The following is a 26,022-nucleotide window of genomic DNA, read 5'->3' on the forward strand; positions in this document are numbered from 1 at the left end:
TCTCTTTCTCATCAAGCTTGTTTCCTCTAGTATAAGTTTTTCATGAGTTTAGAAATCAGTTATAGAAAACAAAATAACAATGGTCATTGCTGGAAAGTAAGAATTATAGGTCAAAGACTCAGACTCGGCTTAATTGGGATTTGATAAATTTGTAGAGCCTATTGCAGCGAAAAGGCAAAACACAATACTGCCACCACCTGTTTGATCAGGACTCCTTTAAAAATCAACAACAACAACAATTGTGTATTTACTTGAGCTCTGCAACCCAATGTTAAAAAAACATTATGAGGACGGGAAACAAGAATTCTGAGGGGACTTGGAGAAAACAGAAGAGGGATGTGAGCCCTATCGGCTTGGCCCGTGCTATGCCTGAAGAAATGGATACACATGCACTCTGAAGACTTTCAAACGGATGCTCTGTGCTTGATGGGATAGTTAGTAAAAATGATGAGTGATCTATGGTAGATATTGCCTTCGGTGAGGAAAGAATCAGTATTCCTCATTATTCTCAGCTCTGGTGGTCTTATTTTTTTTTTTTAATTTCTTTTTTTTTTCAACGTTTATTTATTTTTGGGACAGAAAGAGACAGAGCATGAACGGGGGAGGGTCAGAGAGAGAAGGAGACACAGAATCGGAAACAGGCTCCAGGCTCTGAGCCATCAGCCCAGAGCCCGACGCGGGGCTCGAACTCACGGACCGCGAGATCGTGACCTGGCTGAAGTCGGACCCTTAACCGACTGTGCCACCCAGGCGCCCCAGCTCTGGTGGTCTTATATCTGAAGCCCTTTGCACCTGGATTCGGCAGAGTGGATTCTCCTACCTAGAGTGAAAGTCAGCTACAGCACATCAGTCAGAGATGCCATTGTTTCTCTTTGAGCAGCTGAACCACAGTGGCTTGGTTACTTCCTGCCTGAGCCATGCATGCCCTTCTCCAGCAGCCAGAGACCACTGGAAGACAGACTTCTTGGAAAGCTAATGGCTAGTAGGCAAAATGACCTAACTCATGATTTCAAAGCTGAGTTGATGCCATTCTGTGATGCGAAGCCTTTAGGAAACCTTTGAAGTCTGCGTTAGGAGCCCCTAATTCAGAGTGCTGCCCACCCCATGTCCCCCCGCCCCCACCTGGAATGCTGTAATTCCATTACCAAAAACACATTTCACATTGTTTTCTTGACCTTAATTGAACTGAATAAGGGCCTTGTTTATTTTTCTGATCATTGAATATCCAGGGCTTGGTAGAGCCCTGGCTTATTATAGTAGGCACTGAATAATTATTTCTTGATTGAACGGAGGAATGAAGAGAAGCTCTGAAGGGCTGCCATGGGTTTGAAGAGTTCAGCTCTGCGTGTCCTATGAGTCTGTGGTGGCACTTGCCCTTTCTTTAGCGACAGTGGAGACTGAGTGGAAGAATCAGAATGCCTGATCATGTAACATCTAAATGCGGTCCTTTAAGCATACATGGCCTCCCGAGTTCAGATCACTGCCTAGGAGAAGTGATGGGTTGGCTGTTTTCAGGCCCAGTCAAATTTTGTAGGGGTACACAACATACATGTATCAGCCAGATCTCAAGAAACACAGAACAAGGTACTGCATATCTGAAATGTACATAGATATTTAAAGATAAAAATGCAAATGCTGGTGTGGCAAAGAACCTAAGGTCACACGGCCAGCTAGTGCCTGACACGGAACTCCATCTGGCTCTCTGGACTTCTAGTGCACTGCTATGACCACCCTGCCACTGACTCACAAGCCCTTTTCTTGGTGAACATATAAAATATCGTGCTCTGAACACTGATATCTGAAAAGCATTCCAACAATTTTGGAACTAGATATGCTAATGGGTGTGAGCTGGTATCTCACTGTGGTTTTGATTTGCATTTCCTTGATGATTAGTAATGTTGAGCTTCTTGTCCTGCATGTGCTTGTTGCCTATTTGTGTATCTCCTTTAGGGAAATGTCTGTTCAAGTCTCTTGCCCATTAAAATGTTTGTTGCTGTTCAGGTGTAGTAGTTCTCTGGCAATTAAGCCTTCATCAAATATACGATTTACAAATATTTTCTCCCATTCTACAGGTTGCCTTTTCACTCTGTAGATTTCATCTTTTGGTGAACATCATCATCCTTATGTCCTAAGACAAACATGTGAATATTTCTATAGGATAGACTCTTGGGTGTAATTACTATTTCAACTTTTAAAAGTTGTACCAAGTTAGACTCTTACCAATAAATGTATAATCATTCCCCCATATCCATTCCCTTGTCAGCATGTATAAGAGATAGAGTTTAAAAATTGGCATACACATTGAAAAGTTTATTTTTATACATAGCTACTCTGGTCACATCATGGTTAGCAATTCAACAAATTTGGGTCAAATCATGTCCCTTGGAACTTTAACACATACATACAGGAAAAACCCAAAACTCAGAAATTGGTTCTGCCCCTAAACCTAGATTGAGAAGTTTTTACTTTCCTTTTACTAAAAGCTCTATAATTAGTTCTTTTACGTCAAGTGATTTACCTCAATGAATGGTGCCATTTAAAAATTGAGTAAATAAACCCACTCCAGTTCATAGCTAGAGAAATTATAGGAGAAGCCAGTGTGCCAGATGATTCAGTGTATGCCAAGGATTTAATCTCTTAGCCCAGAATCCTTTCCTGCTTGCCAGCCCCACTGCAGCACCATACACTTCCAGTTTCAGGGTCTGGAAAGGCCAAGCCAACAGAAATATCTGACACTGGGATGAAGGGCAACAGTGTCCCATAGATTTGGTGAGAGCTGTGTCACTGCTATGGAGATGAGGACCTGGCCCAGAAGGATATTTCCTTTGTAGACATGTTTTTAAAAATAATAATTATAGGAAGATAATAATGGTTTTCCATCCAGGGATCAGAGGGGGACAAAGGCAGTGAGGTTCTCCCCCTTTAATCATACTACCTGTGTAAGACCATATGAGATTCCCACACTGACATTAGGAAGGTTATAGAGAGCTGTGGTGGCCTTACGTATTCCTCTTCTTTCCCTACTACACTTTTCTTACAGAACACATGTGACAGATGAGCCATACTTGTGGGGGAGCACTTGTCCTCCTGTATGAGTCTGTGATGCAACACAAGCGTCCCACTGTTCCCAAGGTCCTCTACTGCAGTTTATTAAAAACCAGAGAAGCAGAGACTGGTGCTTCCATACGGCTTTTCTAGTTTATTGGCTCTATTTGCTTGTAAAAATATGTTTTCAATTACATTTAAAACATTTGATTCAAACAACTTTGGTAAAGTCAAGATGTAGTATTTTTTCTGCCCACATCACATACGTTCTGGTTTATCATGGACTTAAGGTGCAGTGTACTGACGTCAAATGGCTAGTGATAGAGCAGAGTCTTGGGAGAAAGGTGAAGAGCAAGCTTAAGCTATAAATAATAGAACAGTAACAAAAATCAGTGTTTATTCTGGACTCATTGTGAGCATGACAGATTACAGGCATGCCCATAAACGACAAAACTATATGTAAAACCCAAAGGAAAAAATGAGACTGCTTGGAACATAAGATCAAAACAGGAAATGTTGGTTTGAGGTGAGCCTCTTTTCCTCAGATAGAACTTTCGAGATGTTTTTTTTTTTTTTTTCCAGTCAGCCATACCTAATTACTTTTGTTTGACAATAATACAAAATTGGAAAGGGCTTTAAAACCACAGGCTCAGTGGGGATAAAGGGGACATTTTTGTTTTTCTCACAGGAGTAATAGCTTACAATGAATTTTTCATAGTTATTTATTATTAGCCCTTTGCGCAGGTCACGGATAAGGGAATATCGTTTTATTGAATGTTGATTAAATATGCATTAGTCCAGACAGAAGGCATAGATGGATTATGCTGGGCTATTCCTCAAACAGGAGAATGGAGGTCACAGTGACAAGTTAAGTGGGAATTATGATTAAAGTGCCGTGAAAACACCCCCTCCCCCCAGACATAAGACTCCCATTGGGAGTCTAAGGGCCAACCATGGACAGTTATGCATTAGCTCATTATGGATAAACCAGGCCAAAGTCGTCCTTCTACATGAGTCATTTATCACACGTAAAGCAACTGGGTCTCACAATACTGAGTCGGCCACCACTGGGGAAGGGTACTTGCTTCCTCTTCTTGTTCTCCCTACTCGGCCAGCTATTGTAGTTGTCCCCACTTCACACCTAGAGCTGTAAGTTGTATAACTGGGATGTTGGTTAAAAATGCTCATTTCTGGCCCACCCCATGAGATCCTGAGTCAGTAAGGCTGGTTGGGGGTGTGTGCAATCATGAAGCAGGTGTTCCTTGGTCTATGCTATGATATACTCTTGGGAAACTGTGTCCAAGATGATGACGAGAGAGATTGGCTGGGGATTGTGATGATCAGTTTTTGCTTACAATATATTATGGTTAGGGGCGCCTGGGTGGCTCAGTCGGTTAAACAATATATTATGTCTATGGGCCTGTCTTAGACCTTTTATTCCTACCTTGCCCTGTTGGTTGCTAAAGACTTCTTGATTTCTGACTTCTTTGGCCAGACTTTGACCACTCTCCTTTTCTAAAACTCTGGTTGATCCTTGAATCTGCTGCTTCGTCTCTTATCTGTGTTTCTCTAATTATCATTCAGGTATCCTTCATTTATTCCTTCACTCAACAAATATTGGGTGGGTATATATATATATATATATATATATACCAGTTTCAGATCTGTGCTGGGGACACACTGCTTAGTAAGGCAGACTCAATTCAGGCCATAATGGTATTTATAGACCAGCAGAAGAGACAGTCAGTTAATGAAATAGGCATAGTGAGAGTGTTAGTTGCCATAGAGAGAGGTTGGGGCAATGTAAGAGCAAACAGCAGGGTCAGCTAATCCAGTCCTGGCCACACAGAAGGCTTCTGGGAATGATTAGGGAGCTGAGAGGTGATGAGAAGGCAGAGTATTCCAGGGAGAAAGACAGAACAGTGTGGATAAAAGCCCTAAAAGATGAGAGCTATGACACTTTAAGAGAAAACTGTGGGGGCACCTGGGTGGCTCAATCGGTTAAGTGTCCCACTCTTGGTTTCCACTCAGGTCATAATCTCACTGTTGTGAGACCAAGCCCCCCGCATGGTGCTCCACGCTGTGCTGCTTAAGATTCTCTCTTTCCCTCTTTCTCTGTCCCTCCTCTGCTCCTGCTCTTTCTCTAAAAAAAATTAATTAATTAAAAAAAAGAGATGTATATATAAAGAGAGAGAGAGAGAGAGAGAGAGAGAGAGAGAGAACTGTGACTATAGAGTGGGCCTGGTGACAGCAGGAGGTATAACAAGGAAGGCATCTGCAAAGTTGGGCAGGCCCAGACCACGAGAGGCCTTACAAATCTCGTGACAGAGTTTGGACTCTAATTTGAGGGCCAAGTAATAGCTCTGAAAGATTTTCAACAGGGGTGAGTCACAACCTGGGCTGCACTGAAGAACACTACAGCTGCAATAGACCAATGGTGCAGATGATTCAGAGTCAAGGCCCCAGAAGGCAGGGGGGGTGGAGAGGTGCACCCAGAAAATATGTGAGAAATGTCTCTTCCACTGACAGGAGGAAAGAAGCCAAGGCCAGGATGGCCTGCAGGTAAGATGTGTGATGAGTAACAGTATGGTGAGAGTGGTTTTATGGAAACTTCCTCCCAGGGAGAAAAGAGTGAAGAGCTTTGAAACGTCCTTCCAGCACTTTAGGTGATAGGGTTTTAGTACTGAGATAATTTCTTCAATTGGGTGATATGTAGGATAAGCCAGCTGCTCAATCTTAGTAGTCAAAGAATGACACTAGTGACTTAGAAATGTACCAAGACTTACATACATATATATTTCAGATTGTGAAAGTACTTAGGATAAAATTTCCCAAAGCTGATATTTTACAAAAGTACTTTGTACACTACAAAGTTGTATGACTATATTAGATAGCAACAGACTTTGAGAAAGCAGCATCTAAGAAAACAAAAATCATGACATCTGATCAATGATAGAATGTAATAACCAACTTCAGTATCAGAAATCTCTCAGTGAAGACTCTCAGTGTATCTTCAACTTTCTGTACCATGTACAACTTTTCCTCCCAAAAAAAGGATGGAACCAGCTTTTCTAGGAGCAAAGCTACACCATTTTCCCATTTGTCCTAAAGGCAAGTTCAAACTGAGAAACCATCTTAAGGCTTGTATGAGTAAGGTCTGACAAAACAAACAACAACACAAAGCAAAATAAAAAACAACAAAAAAACCCCCTGCAAACTCAAGATATCATTGAAAGGCAAAGTTCAGCCTCTTCTTCTGTCAGAAAGTTGATAACAGAAAAGGGCTTCAATGGGAACTGCATGCCTAAGCAGACTTTTCTAACACTGGACAGATTTGGACAGATTTGGAATGTGCTGTTCTTTCTGCTAAAGACGTTTTTCCACTCTTGGCCTTCCAAAACCCAGAGTTCAAAGCTTCACTACTACTTTTTTATGCGGGAGCAAATTGACCACAACACTATTAGAAAAAGACGTGAGTCAGTGTGTTTGGCTCTTTGTTTCTTTGTGGTGATCTTTGGAAAGGAAAGATTGTAAGGAAAGAAAAGCAGGGAAAGACTAGTTTGCATCTTTTCCTTGAGGGATGTTTGCTTAAAAAATAATAACCCCAAATCAGACTATTATTGGGACTTACATTAAGCATTTTCAAATTTTGAAACAGGAACAAAGTCCCCCAGACCCTTTGTTTTTCTCATTATACAAATAGATAAATTGAGTCACTGAGCAGTGAGGTAATTTCCCTGATCTCGGCTGCATTAGATGAAAAGAAAGCATGAACTCAAGGTTTTGGATTCCAGGTAACTACTTTGATCATGCTTTTATTGGAAGCTGACAACCAAAAAGTTAATAATCCGTTATACTGCATGTTAGGGACATGAGGTTTTCTAGCTTAACATAAATTCTACTTCATATAATTTATATGCATAAGTGTGCGTGTATGTGTTTACACACTCATATTAGAATAGCCTCAACCTTCCCAAATCTTTTAGAGAATGAGACATGTTAGATAATTAAAAACTTCCCAAAGCTGATATTTTACAACTGTGAGGATCAAAATATGTTTGTTTTGATAACATCTACTTAAAATATGAAATTTCTTTAATTCTTAAAAGACACCACTAAATATGTCAATAATTACATTCAGCCATGATTCAGTAATTCCCTCAGAAATCATGGGACTTGACCCCATGACTTCTTACGTCTAACTCAGTGCTTTTATACATGACACTACAATGGCTTCTCATAGATGATTTAAGATCTTTTGGTTTTTTGCCCCCACAAATGACACGCATTTTGGTATTAATCAAAAGGGGGTTTAAAAAATACCCTTTAAAAATTAGAGTCAGATTTAAAATGGATTGTGTGTCCTTTAAAATCATAAACTGTACAGAAGACAACCTATAAAATGATTCCTGTTGATTATCAGTGGCGTTTCTTATGTCTCTTGTCCTATCACCACTGCAAATCTGTTTGCTAGAGATTAGTAATGGGATGCTATGAGTGATTCTCTGGGGATAAAATGTCACTGATGTAGTAGTTAAAGAGGAGAACTCAGGAATCTCATCTACTGGTTTTACATTCTTGGTCCTTTACCCACAGCTATGTGACTTTGAGGAAGTTAGTTAACTCTCCTACATAGTTTCTTGTCTATAAGGAAAATGATTAGGATAAAATGCAATACTATATATATATATATATATATATATATATATATATAAAGCTTTAGCATTCTGTTTGGCATGGAGTAAATCTTCAATACACATTAATGCTATTACTGTTGAATAATATCTTATTTGAATTCTATCTTCTTGAAAAGCACATTCTCAGTCATTGAATCCTTTTTGCTAACTAACTCTTTCAGATCATTCTGCTTTCCTTTGCTGCAGTTTCTGCTTTATGCTGCCAGGATGATCTGGATGTGATACTGTTAAGGCTCAGCCTGAATTAGTAGAATGAAGAGGACTTCAGGAGTGGGATGAGCCAGGTTCATATTCTAGCTCCAACATTCACTATCTGAATGATGGGAAATTTACTTAATCTTTCTAAGCCTCCACTGTCTCATGTGTAAATGTAGATAAAGTCATCCTCTATCTAATACAAATGAAGGAAGGTATATAAAACACACCATAAACTGTAAATTTCTCTACAAAGTTTATTATTGTCACTATCAATGTCTTCATTTTTATAAGTTCCCAAATTAAGATACTAACACTTTTGCTGATGTGGTGACAATGAATTCTATTTTATAGAAACAAGGTACTAAGCCTCTCCAGTGTTTTTGCTCTGTTGAGAAGGAGTCACGGATTGTTTCTTTAGCCACTGGCTCACGTCTGCAGATGAGAATTTTATTTATATGTATTCAAATGTGATTTAAACACATGGTGATTCTTTTATGGCTAAATATAAAAAATTTACAAGTTAAATGTTATTGCTATCTTTACCATTTACTTTAGAGCTTGCTTATGCTACAATTTGTAAATACTTTACAAGGCAGGGGAAAATACACACCCATAATTATTTCTCGATGTTGTCTGGCTCATGATAGTTGGGTAAATTCTTTTATTTTATTATTTAAAAAAAAAGATTTCATTGAAAGTTTTTCCAGTCACTCCAAATAAACTTAGCTGTAAATGGAAAAGATACAGCTGATTGCTCTGGCTTCTTGAGCGTGTCTTCTGCCCTTGTCCCGCTCTTCACTGAGTCAGAAGGAAGGCATGTGGTGTGGCCGACCTCCGAAATCATTAAACATCTCCTGTAAACTGTTGCTGTTAAAGACTCAATCTGGTTTATTTTCTGAAGCCTTATTAATAAGTTAGAATCTAATCTGCAGCCAGACTGTTTGATCACTTTGCTCTTGGCTTTGCCAGCCACAGGATTTTATTGCATGGTTGGCCTGTTGGCATGATGATTCCTGAAGGGCCATTGGTAAGCCAGCAAGTGCCAGGGGCACATCATTGTTAAATTCCAAAGACATGTGACCTCCCTTGACCTTCTAGTAGAGGGTTGAGCCTTCTTCAAAGAACCTCAGGGTGTTCACTAGAAATAGAGACAAAAATTCTCTGGGAAAATCTACAATATAGAACTACTTTCCTTCAGAAGGTCTTGGGGTTTCAGGGGGGAGATAAAAGAAAAATCTATTACTGAACTTGTTTCAGATAACCTGAGATAGTCTTTCTCTGTAGAACAGTCACACCTAAAATTGAAGCATTTCTACGTGCAGGTATTTAAAACATGTTTTTCCAACAAAAGGGAAAAGAGAAGAGGTGGAAATGAATAATGGAGATTTCTCTTGGAGAGATTCAGTTGAAATCAGTCTATATTTCATTTTATTTGTCTAGTGATAAAGGACCCAGATAGCAGTACACTGCCATTCTGTGTGAGTTTAAGCCACTAAAAAAAAAAAAAGGAAATACCATCTGTAGTATTTTGTTAAAATTATATATGTAGGGAAGAGGACTTCTTTAAGATAATAGAACAATTAGAGGCAGGCATGTAGTCAAGCAATGCACTGAACACGAAATTTAAAGAGCACTGCTGTGGTCATGGCATCCCCCTGGGATACATAAAAGCTTCTTATTCAATTTTTTTGGTAGCTTATATGCTCATCAAGGGATACAAGACATAGCACATCAAAATGTAAATATTCTGTGTTGTCCAATACAGTAGGCACTATCCACATGTGGCTATTTGATTTTAAATTTAAAGAGATTATAATAAGGGGCACCTGGATGGCTCAATCAGTTAAGTGTCCAATTCTTGATTTCAGCTCAGCTCATGATCTCAGAGTTTGTGAGTCTGAGCCCCCCGTTGGGCTCTGCACTGACAGCATGGAACCTGCTTGGGATTCTCTCTCTCCCTCTCTGCCTCCTCCACGTGTGTGTGTGTACACACACACACACACACACACACACACATGCTCGCTCTCTCTCAAAATAAATAAAGTTAAAAAATAGATTATAATAAAATAAAAATTTAAAATTTTGTACATCAGTTCCACTAGGCACACTTCACGTGCTCAGTTGCCATTATGTGGTCGGTGGCTATCGTGTTGGGTGGCTCAGATATCGCAATTTTTCATCACCATCACTACAGAAAATTCTAGCAGACAGCTCCGATGTCTTCAATACAGTGTACAGGCAACACATTAAGTGACATTTATAGTAAGTGCTTGTCAGTTGAGAAGTGAGAAAGATCAATGCAGACTGCAACATTTGGGATGACTTTAAGAAGACCTTGAGTTTGTGGTTCCTTGGGCAAGTGGGGGACACTCAGTAGAGAAAAGGAAAGAGAATGGGCGAATAATAGCCCTTGTGGCTTAGGTCAAATTCCTGCTGTAGACTGGAGACAGGTGAAGATGGAAGCATGGGTTAGGTTGAGAGAGACTGAGATACTTGACTGGAAAATTAAGGTTTTTGTTCTATGTTTCATAATGTCACTCATATTTTTGAGCAGAGTACTGACAGTCTTGGGACAGTGGCACCACCTAACAAGTAATTTTTCCTTACATAATTTTGTATATGGAAGGCCAATATTTAATAGTAGCTTACAAATGGGACTTCATCTTGTGCCCCATGGTTAGCTCTGGTGGAGTAACACTGTACGTCAATGTGTAACACTAGTAACACTATATGTGTGTGCACTGGTGTTAATGAACTTCGGTAAAACTATGTTTTCTTGGAACCATCTACAGGGATAGAGAAAAGCAAAGTAAGAGGCTTCTCATTCACCATCACTGTATTTTATTCCCCCGTCCCTTTTTTCTTTCCTCTTGTTCATATTTATTATGCTCCTATTATGTGTTAAGTATTGAGGTTGCAGAGGTAGATGAGACCTGAATCCTTCTTCAAGGAGCTCACAGCTCTGCACAGAGAACAAGCCCGTGCTATTACAGAGTGGACACGGCCATGACGGGACTGTGCACATAGTACTAGGGAGCGTGGTGGAGGTGTGCAATGCAGCCTGGGGAAGGCAGGTTGTAGGCATGTCTTCTCCAAGTAGAAGATACCTGATCTGAACCTTGGAGGAGGAGTACACATTAATTCCATAGATTTAGTGGGGAATACTACATGCAGAGAGGGAAGATCAAGGACAAAAGCAAAAAAGTATGTAGAATGTGATCATATGGAAAGAACCAGCCCTTGTTTCTTCTTTTGTCTTTGGCATAACACAAAGGAAGGGCTTGAGGTATACTTATTTCTATATAGACCCTCACAACAGGTTAAGGAGCAGGTGTAGACAATATAGACACTTTTCTAGGTGTCTCACATGGCTGAGGGAATCATTTAAGTTGTCTTGACTCTCGTCAGCTGGCTATGGATGCTAATAAAAGTAACGCCAAAGAGAATGAGCTGATGAGCCAGATTCAAGTTTGTTTAACGTGCCGTAATGTCTTTGTTCTGTCTGTTTCTCATATAATCATGGGAATTTCTACTGCCTTAGGAATGACATGCTAGGTTGTCACTCTCTCTCCCAGACTGATGCCAAGCAACTTGGGATCACTTGGGGAGAATTTATAGAGAAACCTTAGCCCTTAAAAATTACTCTAGGGAGAAATGATAGCTTTTTTTTTTTTTTTTTTTTTTTTTTTGGTTTTTCTAGTTACACAGCCCTTACTTTTTTGGCTCCAAAATGACAGCATGCTTTTAGGAAAAAATACAGAAAAGAAAAAGAAATTAAAATCACAGTATTAAACAAGAAACAGAGCCAGTCGGCAGTGTCTAGGAACAGAGCCACTGGAATTCTCTCACTTTCTTTATGAGTCAGAAGCATTGTCACAGGGAATTGATGTTTTTTCTCCCTTTTATTAACACTATAAGACACCATGAAAGGCAGTGTGGAGGAGCAGGAAGGCTGAAGTTTGGAATGTGACCTCGATGGGAATACTGGCTATGCCACTTCCTAGCTGTGTGACCCTGGGCAAGTTGCTTGACCAAGTAGAGGCTCTGTTTCTTTCCTCTTTAAATTGAGAATGATAATATTGCTCTTGTAGGGTTGATTTAAGGAATAGAGATAAAGATACCAGTACAAGGTCTGATCCTATTAGACACTTAATAAATAGTATCTATTACTGTAACTACAAATGATGAGCTTGAGTTCTCCTTTGAGTGACTGTGAACTACTCATTTTCTTAAAGGAGAGGATGCTCCATTCTGACACTTTTAGGACACTGGCCTCCAGGTATAATCTTTGTGAAGGGGAAAGAGAATTACTAGAGTAAGGCTCTAAGAGAAACAGGGAATTTGATAGGGGTCGGAGGTCTGAGTGTTATCAATAAACCAAAGAATCCCTGATATAGCATGATATACTAGAATATCAGTAAGTGTGATCTTATTATAGGAGTTAGCTCCCTATTTATAGTGAGAAAGTAAGTGCTCAAGGAAGAAGTTTGGCTAATGATCTTGGTCATTAATAGTAGTTAAGGTGAAACAATGATCAGATCAGAGACTGTTGAGCTAATTCATGAAATTACGTAGGCTCCTTGTTTACCAAACTTGTTGCTTATTGATGATCATTACAATATCTAGACAATGAGAAAGAAGAAGGAAGGAAGAGATCATTTCAATCTGTCCAGTCTTCCTCCCTCCCTTGCTCCCTCCCTTCCTGCCTTCCTTCCCATCATCTATCTTCCTAGCTTTTCAAAATCTTAAATTATTCTGGCATTTCTGCTATTGCTTTTACTATGAAGAACTGAGCCATTGAACCAAGACAGGTTTATCATCTTCTTTTGTTCCTTTTTCAGCTGGGCTTGGAAATTACACTGGGATTGTTTCTTACTTTATGGTTTGACATAGCACATAATTTGTGTTATATCTGTGATACTCAATGTGTATTACATAATGACTAGCAATACTGACTTTACTATGTCCCAGTAGATCTTGAAACAATGACATGGGACAGTGATTCCTAAACTGTTCCCAAATTTTTCCATAGAATACTGGTTCCAAGAGATGCTCTCAGGGTGGGAAGGTGTCAGTAAATAAGTTTAGGGCACACTACTGACTGTAACATTTTCGAAAAATGAAAATATAATTAGCATATTAAGGTCTTTGTGAAGTCTAGCAGTGAACAAAACTGATCACGTTGTTTTACTGAGTGTTTCTGAAATGTAATAGACCATAGAAGCTTTTTCTGTATAAACACATGGTAATATCTCAGGTACTACTGTTTCTGAAGCACACTTTGGAAAATGTTGAAGAAGTGACATTTGGGTTTTACATAATATAACATCATTATTGAAAATATCATCTTTCTTTAGCTAAAGTAGAATTTTAAAACCACAAAAACTCTTCCGTGTGTGGGGAATTAGCTTTTAATTGATGTCAAAATATGGACAAGTGAACATATAGGCTTTTTGAGATTCTTAAGCCATAAATTAATTGTTTCTTTTCCCTCTTCTACTTACCCTTGACCTTGTCTGGATTCTGGACACATGAGGAATTGTCTTTCGTACTTTAAGAAACAAAAATGCTCTTGCTACATCTTGGAAGGTTATGTGCTTATTTGGAATTTTATTCCATTTTGACCTGATTCTGCATAAATACCATGAGCCATTACCAGGTGTTGTGAGTATAATCCATTCACTATATAAGTAACAGCAACCATGTATGTTTAAGGAGTATCAGTCTGCAAAATAATTGGCAACACCTCAAATGTCTCTAAATGACAAAGCCAGTGGTTATTTGAAAATTGCTCTTCTATTTAAGATAAATAAATTAAGGCACAGAGATGATCAGTGGCTTTCCAAAGATCCCAGAAAGAGTCAAGGTGTTTCTGAGATTAAAACGCAAGATTTTCTCAAATGGGGACTTCTTAGGCTACGTGCACACAAACTTTATAGGTTCGTCTCCACTGACCTCAGAAATAGAAAGAGGACTGCTCTGTATTCCTGTGGATGTCATAAGTTTTAAAAAGCAAGCAGCCCTTCTCTGGTGTGCCAGGGATTTTTCTTTTATGGTCCTAATTGATCTCTATCCCCCAAAGGGTTCTGAATTATGCAAGTGTCTCAAGTCTTAACAAGCCATCCCCAACACAGCTGTGCAATGGAAATGTTCAACGGAAAGGTATTCACTTCAGTCTAGGCAAGGCTCTGGCTGCTCCCTGGAGAGACCCGGATCCAGGAGTGCAGGTTCTGGGCCATCTCAGAGAAACCTGTTGGGCCCATTTCTGCCTCCTTCTTTCTCTAGGCTCCCTTCCTGCTCTTGTTGACAGGAGGGTCTGGTTATGGCAGGACACCAGGACTTCCCCTTTAAAACTCATGAAATCTTCTCAGTGCTTGAGCCTCTCTGCTCTTCTCTCCCTGACCCCACCCCCAGCTTCCAGAGTTTCTTTCTCACTGAGTTGAGCATTTAGTCTGGAGCATTTAGTCTTGGCTGGTGGTGGCCTTGGAAAGAACATTTTCTAAGATTGCTTTGGTTTTCTTTCAAATAAACCTCTACAAGCCTGGACATTTCTGGCATTGTTGAAGCGCAGGTGATTTATTCCTAGAGGCTTAAATTGGTATTTTTTTTTTTCAAAAAGAAAACCAACAATGTGATATGCTCCTATTGTACATTTTAGCCACTGGTAACAAAGGACACCTGGCTCTGTCTTTTATCAGAAGAATTCAAATCTAAAAGGCCCCCTCTAGGAACAAGTCAGTTTTTATTTTGAGACACTCAGCCCCGTGGCTCCCTCTACTGGTCAATGACTTCTCTCCCCACTCTTTCGAACCTGAGGGGATTAGAATAAACTGGGAGCTAGAAGGGGAACTAGACATGTCGTTAAATTAGGAATTATGGATCCAATAGCATATTTTTGCTAAAGATCTCCTTTTATCTCTTCTTCTTCCAACCTCAATTTTGGCCACCTAAGCCACAAAGTCTTAGCTCTACCTAGCATCTCCCTTCATGTAGGTCTTGGCCTTATCTTTCATCTGCCTTTTAACAAGAGGCCACTTGTTTGGATTTATAGCACTGATGAACACCATGACCTCTGGATTTGAAGACTAGTTAATCGCTAAGTAAAGATCATTAAAGAAATATAATGGTGTACAGTCATCACTTCCAATTTATGAACCAAGTTTAGATTTATCTTTTTAGAGTTCACATGGCATGATAGTTGGAGGAACATATGAAGTGGATCAGCTGCTGCCAAGCTGTCTTCCTGCTGCCCCAGGACAATGCTCTTGAGCCAGATTTTAGGATTCAGTGTCCTCCTATGGAACTGAAGGCAGTTGTGACTTACCCACTCGGCTGCAGGGTAGCATAATTTCTGCATAAGCCAGCCATAGTTGCCCTAGTACATGAAACCTGAATTACGGAGGTCATTGGCCCAGTCTTTCAGAAAAACAGCTGTTTTATCTAGCTAACAGAGAGGACTGGAGAGGCGCCCCAACAGGCTGGACACATTTTATTTCCCAGAGAAGCCAACGGCTGACACCCACACCCAGGCCTATTCAGTTTGAGTTGGAAAAGTAGCACATGAAGTGATTGTCTTTAATCTCAGCACATCAAGTGATGCCAATGCCTAAATATCCTGTGATGTAAACACATCAATAGAGAGCTTAAGAGACGCAGTCTTCAAGAAATTTACTTAAAAGAATGTTTTCACGATGATGCTTAGTCATAGACTATGTAAATTTTAACATACAATAAATCAATTTCAGAAACAAAAGTACTATTTCAAAGATACGCAAACAATTGTCAGGCTTTAGGGGAAAGTGAAGAAGCATCTGGGGTAACATCTGTCTACTTATTCAGGGCAAATTGTTTCCAGAAATGATACAAGAATATTCCTTTTACCTTCATCATTTTCTATGTTGGATTAACTTTGTGTATCACCAAAAACTGTATTTGTATCTTAGCAGAGAGCATTGTGATGGCATGACTTCCATGGAGTTAGTATTTCTGGGTCAGTCAAGTCAGGGGTCAGATAAGGCTCTTTTTCCCAGCAGAAGTTCAGTCAAGGGTTCAGAAGAGTTTTAATAAGATGTAATACTTGTAAAGCTTTTACCCATGTGAGTCAGTCCTCAACTGGCGTTATACTGAAAGGAGGCTGACCCAAATAGGATTTTATCTCCCAAACATTTGACAGGCTCTTGGATCAGACACATTAAAAATCGCTTCTTTAGCACCTCAACTCTATGGAGTTTCTCTCTTCTCTGTCTAAGGGAATGAGCCCTCTTAAGCTACAGCATCCTGTCTCTACACTCTTGGCCCCTTAATGCCTCTCCTCTGATGTGACACATTTCATGCCTACACCCCTCCAACCATATGTCCCTCAAAGTCTCCTCTGATTGTTCTTTACGCATATTTTGTCTTTTTTCTCATTAAAGACCTGGGAAGGTGTAAGGTGGTTATATTGGCAACACATTGTCTATTGAGTGGGAAAAGAAGAAGGTTATTATACAAGAAAACATTTGTTCTGTCACATAAATGTTGGAACCAGATTTTAAGACATCTTAGATACATACTGTGTGGGAAAGACACACTATAGTTATCTAAGACAGACCACTGTTTGAAGAGTTTGACTGCACGAAATGTATTCCTGGTTCTGCTACACACGTCTGGGTGACCCTGGGCATGACATCGACCTCTCTGACTTTTGCTGTAAAATTAACATTAGTTAAAATTAGCCCCAAAGATCCTTCCAGCATTTATATTCTGTGTTTCTCTCAATAAGTTTAATACCCAAGAAAGGGGAATAAGGACTAGATAAAGTGTTTAGAAACGTCACTGAAGAGGGACTGTTGGAGGCAAGTAGCAATTTTAAATTAGATTTCTTCTAGATAGATGAATGAAGATTGACAAAAATGTAAAGCCTTTTTATTTGTCAGAGTAAAAATTTACAGTCTGTTTAAGAGAAGTATGAGACTTTGGGTAATGAGAAAAGGCACAAATATGAGTGATACTCTAGAAACTTGATCTGTAATCATTGAAAAGAGATTTCTTCCACTGAAAGAAAAATGGGGTAGCACGGGGCGGGTGGGGGGCGGGAGGGGACACGTATGCATGATGAAGGAGATGATGATGAAGGAGATGAAGGAGATAATGAAGGAGAAAAGGGCAGTTTTCGTTTTCTAGGAAGAACCATGGAAGTGGACCCAAAATTAATAGGGGAGATTGAAGGTGAACCATCAGATGTCTTTTAATATTTTATATAATCAGCTATGGGTGCTGTGAGTTGCTTTTGCCATTATGCTACACTGAGCAGTTAGAATTCATTATTATTTTAGCTGATTACTCTATAATCAGTTTTGGGAAACATTTTTGTTTCAGTCACCTCAGTTTGATTCCATGCAATTTCAATGGCTTTGTGGATTTGCATACACAGGGCCCCCAGATTATAGACATTCTGACCTTGTGTGACTCCCTTTAACCCCCATCCCACAAATCTATTTGCTTAAGGATAGATTCTAAAGAACCTCCTTCCTCAAACGGGGAACACCGTTGCCAAAGTGATAGTGGAATGTCTGATTAGTGCCTTCTCTGTTGGTGCTGAAGTGTGGTTAATTTTCTCTCCCACTCTTCACTCCTTGCCTCTCTGGAAAGGGCAAGTTTAGCAGAGCTCTCATTTAGTATTGTGGGGTATAAACTGGTGTTAATGACTGCCAGGTCATTGGAAGATCTTTTTCATTATATCCTTAGCATTTTGTAACCATTTGTGAGCTGATCTTTTTATTATTATTATTTTTTAAGTTCTACATGCTTTGGGTAGCAAAAGGTCCATTTCACAAAATGCTAAAGTAAAACATTCTCTAAATTCCAAAGAGCATTCATTCTCCCCTTAACCTTCTCCTCTCCTCTCCTCTCCTTTTTTTTTTTTTTTTCTTTTCACTCATAATTAGAACAAGGCACCTCTCAGAAGACTGGATTCTAGTCTCAAGATCTGTACCTTCTTTAAATTATGCATATGTGTGTTTATGAAGACTTGATGGATGAGACGGAAGTCAAGGCATGAAAAAAGGCTTGGTTTTCAGAGGATTACTGGGAGGACCAGAGGTTGGGAAATAAGTGTTTATCTCAATCACTCTGCAAGTTGCCATACCAAAGAGGGTGACCATAGATAAGAAGGAGTAATTTGCTGCTTCTAACTTCTCACTTGCAAATAATCACCCAACTTTGGGCCCTTTCGGAAGGTTAGGGGTGGGTTTGTTGATGTGAACCACCCATTAATGTTCTGAGGGTTTTTATACTCATAATATAGTTTTAAAAAAGCTGTAAGTGGCAAAGTCCTAGGGGTTTTAATGTGAGGTAGACCTGAAATTGTTTTGGTCTTTAGAACTGGGCTATCCTCTGTTAGAGTAGGGCACAGAAGAGATGGACCTTAGCGTATTGGTGGAAATATTCTTATTGATTTAAGGCAAAAACCAAGAGCAGATATGACTATTTGCTCTTCTGCACCTCTTCATATTTCATACAAATAAAGGCAAAAAGAAGTTGCGTTTGTAACAGATTCTGCTCTTTCTCTTCTCCCGGGGCACTTCCTAGGAGACATTCCTCTCGGCTTCCCACTTGGTTTCATCCCCATTCTCCTCTTTGATTTTCATGGGTATCAATGGACATAAAGTGGGATACACTTTCTGGTCGTTGGGAGAATAATACTGTTTTGTAATTGTGACAATAGGAAAACAATCCAAATGTGTGTTTCCCTAGGTTTAGCAGGCCCTTGAAGTGAGCAGAACACCTTCTCTGTGTCTCTAGTGAAAGGAAGCTGCCCATTTTTTCTTTTTTGGGAAACATTAAAGGAGTTGGTCAAGCCAGCTCGATTGGTGTTAGATAGGTATGGTCATGAACCCAATTCAGGAGCAGCTCTATAACGGCAGAGAGCAAAGACTCATGTGAAGTCTCCACATTGTGTGCAAAGGAGAGACACTGGGATGGCTACTACGTGAAACCCAGCACTGATTTTTCTAAAGACTTAAGAAGTCTCATCTTGCCTGATATGTGCCCTCTAGGGAAAGACTCACTTTAGGAGTCCAGTAAAGGGCCCTGGGAAAGTTAGGTCATGAGCCATCTACATGATCTCACCCAGTTATTTAGGGTGTTGAACTTGATGGCACATGGGGAAGGCAGTTACTGTTAAATGGTTCGTAGCTGGTAGAGTGGATTAGCTGCCAGGAAAAGCAGAAGCAAACTCTGGGAGAACACTTTTCATCCCCAAATTTAGGAATAACAGGAGCTCTTTTACATTGGAAACACTTTTTTTTTGTTGTTCTCCCAGAAAAGATAACTTCCCTCAAGGGAAATCTGGTGAATGAAGTGCATTTTCACTCTTGTGATGATGGGTTTGAGTCCGGCATAACCATAAAAAAGAATTAACTTGGACATACCACACACTTGGTTTGGCCTTGTCCCATACCTGTGCTCTTGTCATGGTTGATTACCCACTTACATCAGATACGCAGCAAGCAGTCTGCACTGTGGCTGAAGATGAAAGGTATTTTAATATGCTCAGGTCACATACTATCTCAGCCAATAGTAATTTTATATCATTTTCTTAAAGGAAACCACACTCCTTGCAATAATTTTTTCCAATGAAGCAAAATTTTACATGACAGAAACCTTTATATGTAACTCTTTCATTTGAATCACAGCATTGAATTCCTTCCCTGCCAAGCGGAGTTTTAATACATCTTTATTATTTCCTTTGATATGCAAATGATACGGAGAAAAGCTTTGAAAGACCCTCAGTTAAACTTCTGTTGATTCTACTTTCTTTAATAGTGAAGAATTATTTACAGCTCTGGTGACTTTTCCCTTTTTAAGTGAAACAATATACACAAACCAAAAAAGAAAAAAAAAATGAAGCTTTTCCTCTTTTACTTTAAGAATCTTAAGGGCTGAAATAGTGGGTTGGTTTCCTGACCAAACCTTTGGTTTGCCGTCTCTAAGCAGTCTTGTGCAATTAATTCCCCAGAGGAAATATTTGAAGAGGGTTTTTCTCCCACATAAGAGAGTTTCATCCTACACAGCCCACAGATTTTGATGGCAAACTTCATGGACCAAGCGTCTGGTTTTACAGGAGTAGCCGTGGAGCTACTCACAGAAGCTCTCACAGGTGCACGGTACTCATTCTCCGACCTCAGAAACAGGAAGGTATGGCAGTCTTTAAATATGATGGTAGCTTAACTACTGCGTAGCTCTAGAATCCAGTCCTAATCAGGTCGATGTTAATTACTAGATGAGGGAAAGGAGGGTGGCAAGCAGGGTTCAAACTTCCAAAGCCTTCAAGCTGATCTTTTTTTTTTTTTTTTTTTTTTTTTTTTACAACCGTCTGGTGTACACAGAAGAATTGTATAATCTGGCCTGTATTTTTCTCTTGCTGTGAAACATATTGAAACGCTTTATGTTTAGGTGTATGTATAGAAATTCATGAAGTTCCTTTATACACTTTCTGGGTTCTGACACCGTTCTCATTTTAGAAAGTCTTGAAAAGATAGCTTTGTGAGAGCACTTTTTGCCCCAGCTTGTAAATTTGGGTTTGTTCTTTCCTATCTACCAGCCACCTGATTACTGTCCCTGTGCAAAGGGCACCCGTTCACATCATTTTTTCCAAGCACTTAAACCTGGAAAGATACTTTTTAAAGGACTCACAGAAGCTGTCTTAGGGGGTTTGGAAAACATCGCAAAATTGTTAGCAGACCTTTTGACTGCTATTTTTAGGAAACTAATTGTTGTCTTCTAAAGTACGTTTTTGACAATGGGACAAAGTTTTCCTTGCCCCCACTGACATATGAGATAGTTACAATGAAAAGCGTAAAACACCCCAAACAGATACATTTTAACTTCAGCAACAGTCAGCAAATGGGGAAAAGTGGTTTAAAAAGAGAGAAGCTTTTTTGCAGTATTTATGCTGCTGTTTCTTGCCCAAAATGAACTTTTATTTTACCGTTCAAACAGAAGTTTGTTTTCCAACCAGTTGCTAGTTAAAGGAGCAGCTGATCTGGCATCCATAAGAATCAGGTCGAACCAAATGGTAAGCATGTTGACCAGAGGAGACGTATTTCCCACCCCCGCAGCAACCCCCATTAGGTCAGATGCCTGCAGAAGTGTTCTCTTACCTTGAGCACGTAAGATCCGGGAGAGAGGCTGGGGGCTCCCACAGGAGAGGACCGGGAGAGTGCTCTGATCCTCGGCTGGTAACATGCACTTGGCTTTTATGGGCAGGTGGGAGGGGCTGCTCCTCATAGTAGGTGGGCAGGAAAGGAGCGGCGGGCGGGCAGCCCTGGGTGGAGCTGGACACTCTTCTCTGGGGAGGGGCGGAGAGGGCAGAGCAGGAGCCCGAAGGAGGGAGGAGAGACGGAGGGGGGGGGGGGTGTAGAAGCGGTGGAAGGAATGGAAACGGGAGAGGGAGGGAGAAACAGAAAGAGAGAGAGAGAGAGAGAACGAAGAGAAATAGAGAAAGGATGTAGATCACAGAGGGAAAAAAGGTTGGGGAGAAAATGAACAGAAGACAGAGAGACCAGCAAGATCTGGAAGGAAAAGGGAATTGAATTATTTTGTTTTTGTATGACTTTTTTTTTTTTTTTGAGAGGGGAGTTGTAGGTGACTGTGATGACTGAAGGTGTTTTCTGTGAATTTGAAACACTAAATAACGGTTCAGGGAAACGGAAGGGTTCCTGAGCGAGCCACGGAGGGGAAGCGGGGCGTCCGAGGAGCACGGCCCGAGCGCTGGCGGACACCCACCCGGCAGCGGCGGGCGCGGAGCGGAGCGCAGTGCGCGCAGCAGGCGCCCCCCCGCGCCCCCGGCGCCCGCAGCCCCCGTGCGTCCCGTCTGCCCGCGGGTGAAACCCGCCCTCCACTCCTCACTCCCACCAGTGCTTATTTGACAAGAAAGGTCTCCCTGTGCTGCCGGTACTGTGCAGCATCCCGAGGCCCCTCTTGAGACTTCTGCAGCATTAAGGTAAATCCAGCAAAGGTTCGGGAGGATCAGCTCAGATTGGCTTGTGGGGAAAGGAACCTCAAACCCAGCCTCGGTCCTCCAACATCTGCTTATGTAACAGGATTTCAGGACTCTGCCCTCTGGTTATTTTCGGTTTTTAAAAAACTCTCATTCCTAACAATTGGAAAACGTCTTGGTGCCACAGCTCACTCTCTGTGTGTCTTAAACATTCAGAGAGGATTCAACCAGCAAACGGCAGAAGGATCAGGCTGAAATTCTTAAGAAATACATTCAGAGAAAGAAAAACAAGCTCCTTTAGCTGCTGAGTGGTGACTCACTTCCCAGTCCAAGCTCGATTTTTGCCACCAAAGGAACTAAAACATTTAAAAAGAGAGAACCTGAACCTGAAGAATGGGCGGGGGGGGGGGGGGGTACTGAGGGGAAAAAGGGAGGAGTGGGGTAAGTGGGCTGGGAAGAATAAAAGGACTTTCACTGAACAGCTCTCTACATGAATGTATCTATATATTTAGAGAGAGATACAATGTGATTCAGGGTTCACCACAACCTTATGAAGTAAGTATTGTGTAGTTTTGGTTGGTTGTTTGTTTTTAAAGAAGTTAATCTTACAGGGGTGAAGCAATTAGCTCAAACCAACAAGATGAATGGAGAGTCACAGCTAGTGAGCTTGCAAAACTCATGCACTCTGTGCAGGACGCTGTCCTGTAAAACACCTAGCCTGGTCTCAGGTTAGATCCTGATGTCTGTGGATTCCCAGGCTCTGAGAGAAGGAAAAATGACGGCCAAGAGCTGGGTTTCTTAAACTAGGTTCTATGACATCTCAGGCAGGGTAATTCTTTGTGGTGGGGACCTCTTCTGTGCACTGCACAATATTGAGCAGCCTCTCTGGTCTCTACCCACCAGATGCCAGTATCACTCTCCTTCCTAAGGGGTGAATACCAAAAATATCCCTATACTTAGTTAAATGTCCCTGTGGTGGTGGTGGTGGGTGTGTGTGTGTGCAAAATTCTCTCCTCCCTGTAAGAAACATTGGTCTAAAGGTCACACCTATAAAAAAGGATTGAAAGAAATCCATTAGGAAAATACCCAATAGTGGCATTTGGGTAACAATAATACTAGTTGTCACATGTGCTAAGTTTACACTAGACTTAGTTTTTTTACATATTTATACTCCCATCTGTCTGCCTCTAGAGCCCAAAGCTTTGATTGCTTTATTTGTAACTAAGCTTATTCTCCGTTGGATACATGTGAAAATCAACAAAGTAGAACGCCATGTGCCTGGGTATGAAGGAGGATTAGATGAAAAATTTAAAGTTTATCATAAACAAATTTGACATTGGAATAATTATTCCAAATATTATGATTTTTTTAGACATTGCTTATTTGTTTTAATATTTATAATTTTTCATATCTGTGTATCCCTGCTATTTTACATTATATTCAGTAAATTTTTGGCTGCAAAGAAATTGCATTTAGTGGTTAACTAGCTAGCAGAAAATAAGTACTCACTGGATACATATCATGTAATTGAATAAATGACACTATGGAGCACTGACACATAGAGAGTGGGCAATATTTATTGGCTTAATGATTGAAAAAAAGAATGAATACCTCGAAAGGTAGAATTTTCACATTAACTTTCATGCCCACTTGCTGTTTGGTTTTACTGTTTTCTCATCCTCCATAATTCAGTTTTCCTCTTTCCAAATAGTATGTTTGTCTTTTGAGGATGTGGCCAAACCCATTAAATTAAGTCTATGAAATGAATAACCCTTGTTATTGGTCCTAGAAAGAGAACTGCCTGATGCTGCTGGGGCGGACCCCTGAAATCAGATGTGATTTTATAGGCAGGGTACCACTTCTGGCACTTTCTAACTTAGGAAAGAAATGTTTTCTGGACAAACTACACAGGACCCAGTTAGAGGAGCATCTGTGTGGTTAACACATTAGTAAACATCCTCATTAGGTTACAGCAAATCATCCTTTCAGTCTCAATTTTATGCCTTCCAAATATTCCAGTTTCATCACAGAGTTATGAAAAATAGAAACAAAAGGCAAGAAAAGCACGTTGGAAGGGAAGGCAACTGATGGTTGTATTTTTCTTCTCCTTTCTCTTCCTTTACTCCCTGCTTTCAAACCTGAATATGCAGCCAAGATGACAAAAGAGCTCCTTTCATTTTGTTTGGATGGTGCTAATGGTTAGTTCATTTCTCTAGTTCACACTTGCCTGAATCTGATTCAGTAGCAGATCTGGACAACAAGTAAGGAATCCAGGAATGTGATTCCTTTGCTGGTTCTTAGCATGCCCTTCTAGAATCTCTCTGAAGGTGACTGAGGTTTGAAATGACCTAGTTTGGTCTTCTGTGGAAAGAAAGGAATCCAATGACAACACACTAGATGCTCTGAAGTTTCCATTGTGTGGATAATATAACAACAGCTCCAGATTATTACCTTATTTTAAACAGCTTTGAATATGGAACGCCCCCCTTTTTCTTTTTGCTCATTTAGAAGTAATAATTAACAAATATTTGTTAAGAATGGATACCAGACAGTGTTGAGTATTCAAAGCAGAGGAAAATAAGAATGTAGATCTGTTCTCATAGAAGGAAAAAAAAAAGCATGAAATCCTGTTAGCTGGGTAGCAGAGAGACTTTGAGGAGGAGCTGGCATTGAGCTCGGCCATGGAAAGTAGTGTTTGGATACATGCGTGATGAACAGGAGGGCAAGGAAGGGAATGTGTTCAGCTGAGGAAGACACAGGGATATTTGGAGGATAGTGAATTGGCCAGCATGACTAAAGGGAAGGGTCTATGTTGGAAAATAATGAGGCTAAGAAACAGGGCAGGAGAGGTGGGATCTGCCTATGGAAGGCCTTCTACGTCACCTCAGTAGTCTGAACTGTAGTAATAGTAATAGTAGTCGTCGTTGTTGTTGTCATTATAGCTGTGGGCCATGAGAAGTCATTGAACACTTCTGAGCAGTACAATGGCATGATGGAAATGGCATATTACTAAGATTTCACTTTTCTTTGAAAAGGATCTTTCTGGTAGCTTTGCAGATAAATGTGTACGGTATGTCTAAGGCCATTAGCATACTTAGAGAAAAGGGAGTGTCTTTGTCCTGCGGACTTGGAGGCCTGTCTCTGTGAGGTGGCAGAAAGAGTGGTGACATTGTCTCTGTCGGTGCCCTATGTGGTTGTAAGGAGAGAGAAAGACAGGACCCCCCCACCCCCTGCCCTCCCAGGGTATGGCCCGGATGACAGATGGGATTCATGTGAAGGGTGGTGTCTGCTCTGTGTCAAGGAAGCCTGACTCTTCTTTCCCTGTGGTAGCTTTGAGGTTCTCAAAGTTCTCAAAGTATCTACTCCCAGATTGAGTAGGTCTGATGAACGAGATCACTGAGTTTTCAAGGGCTCCTGGATTAGAAAGCGATGGAACCTGGCATTAAAAGCTGTACCTTCACATGTATGCTTTTAAACAGCTAACTTTCAATTGTTTTATATGTGTTACCCTTGGCAAATTTCAGCCTCTGATTCTTTCTGACACTCCTAAGTACTTTAGAATGCAAATGAACATGACTTTTAGTCTAAGCAATAATCATTGACAACATGAAGTAAGTTTGATGTATAGACGTTTGCTCTCTATCTTCCAAATGATCCATCGGTCAGTCAGCCTAAGCTTGTTCTAAGTATCACTAGATATGATCTTGGCCTGCAAGGCACTCACAATTGCCAGCTCTCCCAGGGCATTTAAAATAGGGTTTTATTTACAAAAATTGAAAAGGCTCATAGCACAGGAGAAAGGCACACCTCTCCTGCATTCCAAAGGAAGGCTGGATTCTGTGAGTCACTGTTTTCCTTGTTGGCCCAGATGGTAGAGAGCTGACTTGGGTGATCCTACAGATGACTGCCTCATAGCTCCCACTGGCTTTATAAAGAGCACTGCACAGAGAGTCAGGAAATCTGGGGTTTAGTCCCAGCTAGGTCACTAACTACCTGTGAAGATTCGGGGCTGATGTTTTATCCTTTTAGGATTTAGTGTCCGTGCATAAAATAAGAAGGCTTAACCAGACATTCTCTAAACTTCTTTCTACCCTTCCGATG

The 26,022-nt window shown here is 40.5% G+C and overlaps 1 protein-coding gene across 2 annotated transcripts in view; it reads right to left on the reverse strand.

Moving 5' to 3' along the window:
• Window positions 1-21,267, reverse strand: part of COL8A1 (collagen type VIII alpha 1 chain) — a 153,163-nt gene extending 131,896 nt beyond the window's left edge. For both annotated transcript variants that reach the window (XM_047874537.1, XM_047874538.1), the window contains exon 1: window positions 21,083-21,267. The gene's annotated coding sequence lies outside the window, so the exon portion shown is untranslated. The remainder of the gene's footprint in view (window positions 1-21,082) is intronic.
• Window positions 21,268-26,022: the final 4,755 nt, after the last annotated feature.

Source organism: Prionailurus viverrinus, chromosome C2, assembly GCF_022837055.1.
Source record: "Prionailurus viverrinus isolate Anna chromosome C2, UM_Priviv_1.0, whole genome shotgun sequence".
NCBI lineage: Eukaryota > Metazoa > Chordata > Mammalia > Carnivora > Felidae > Prionailurus > Prionailurus viverrinus.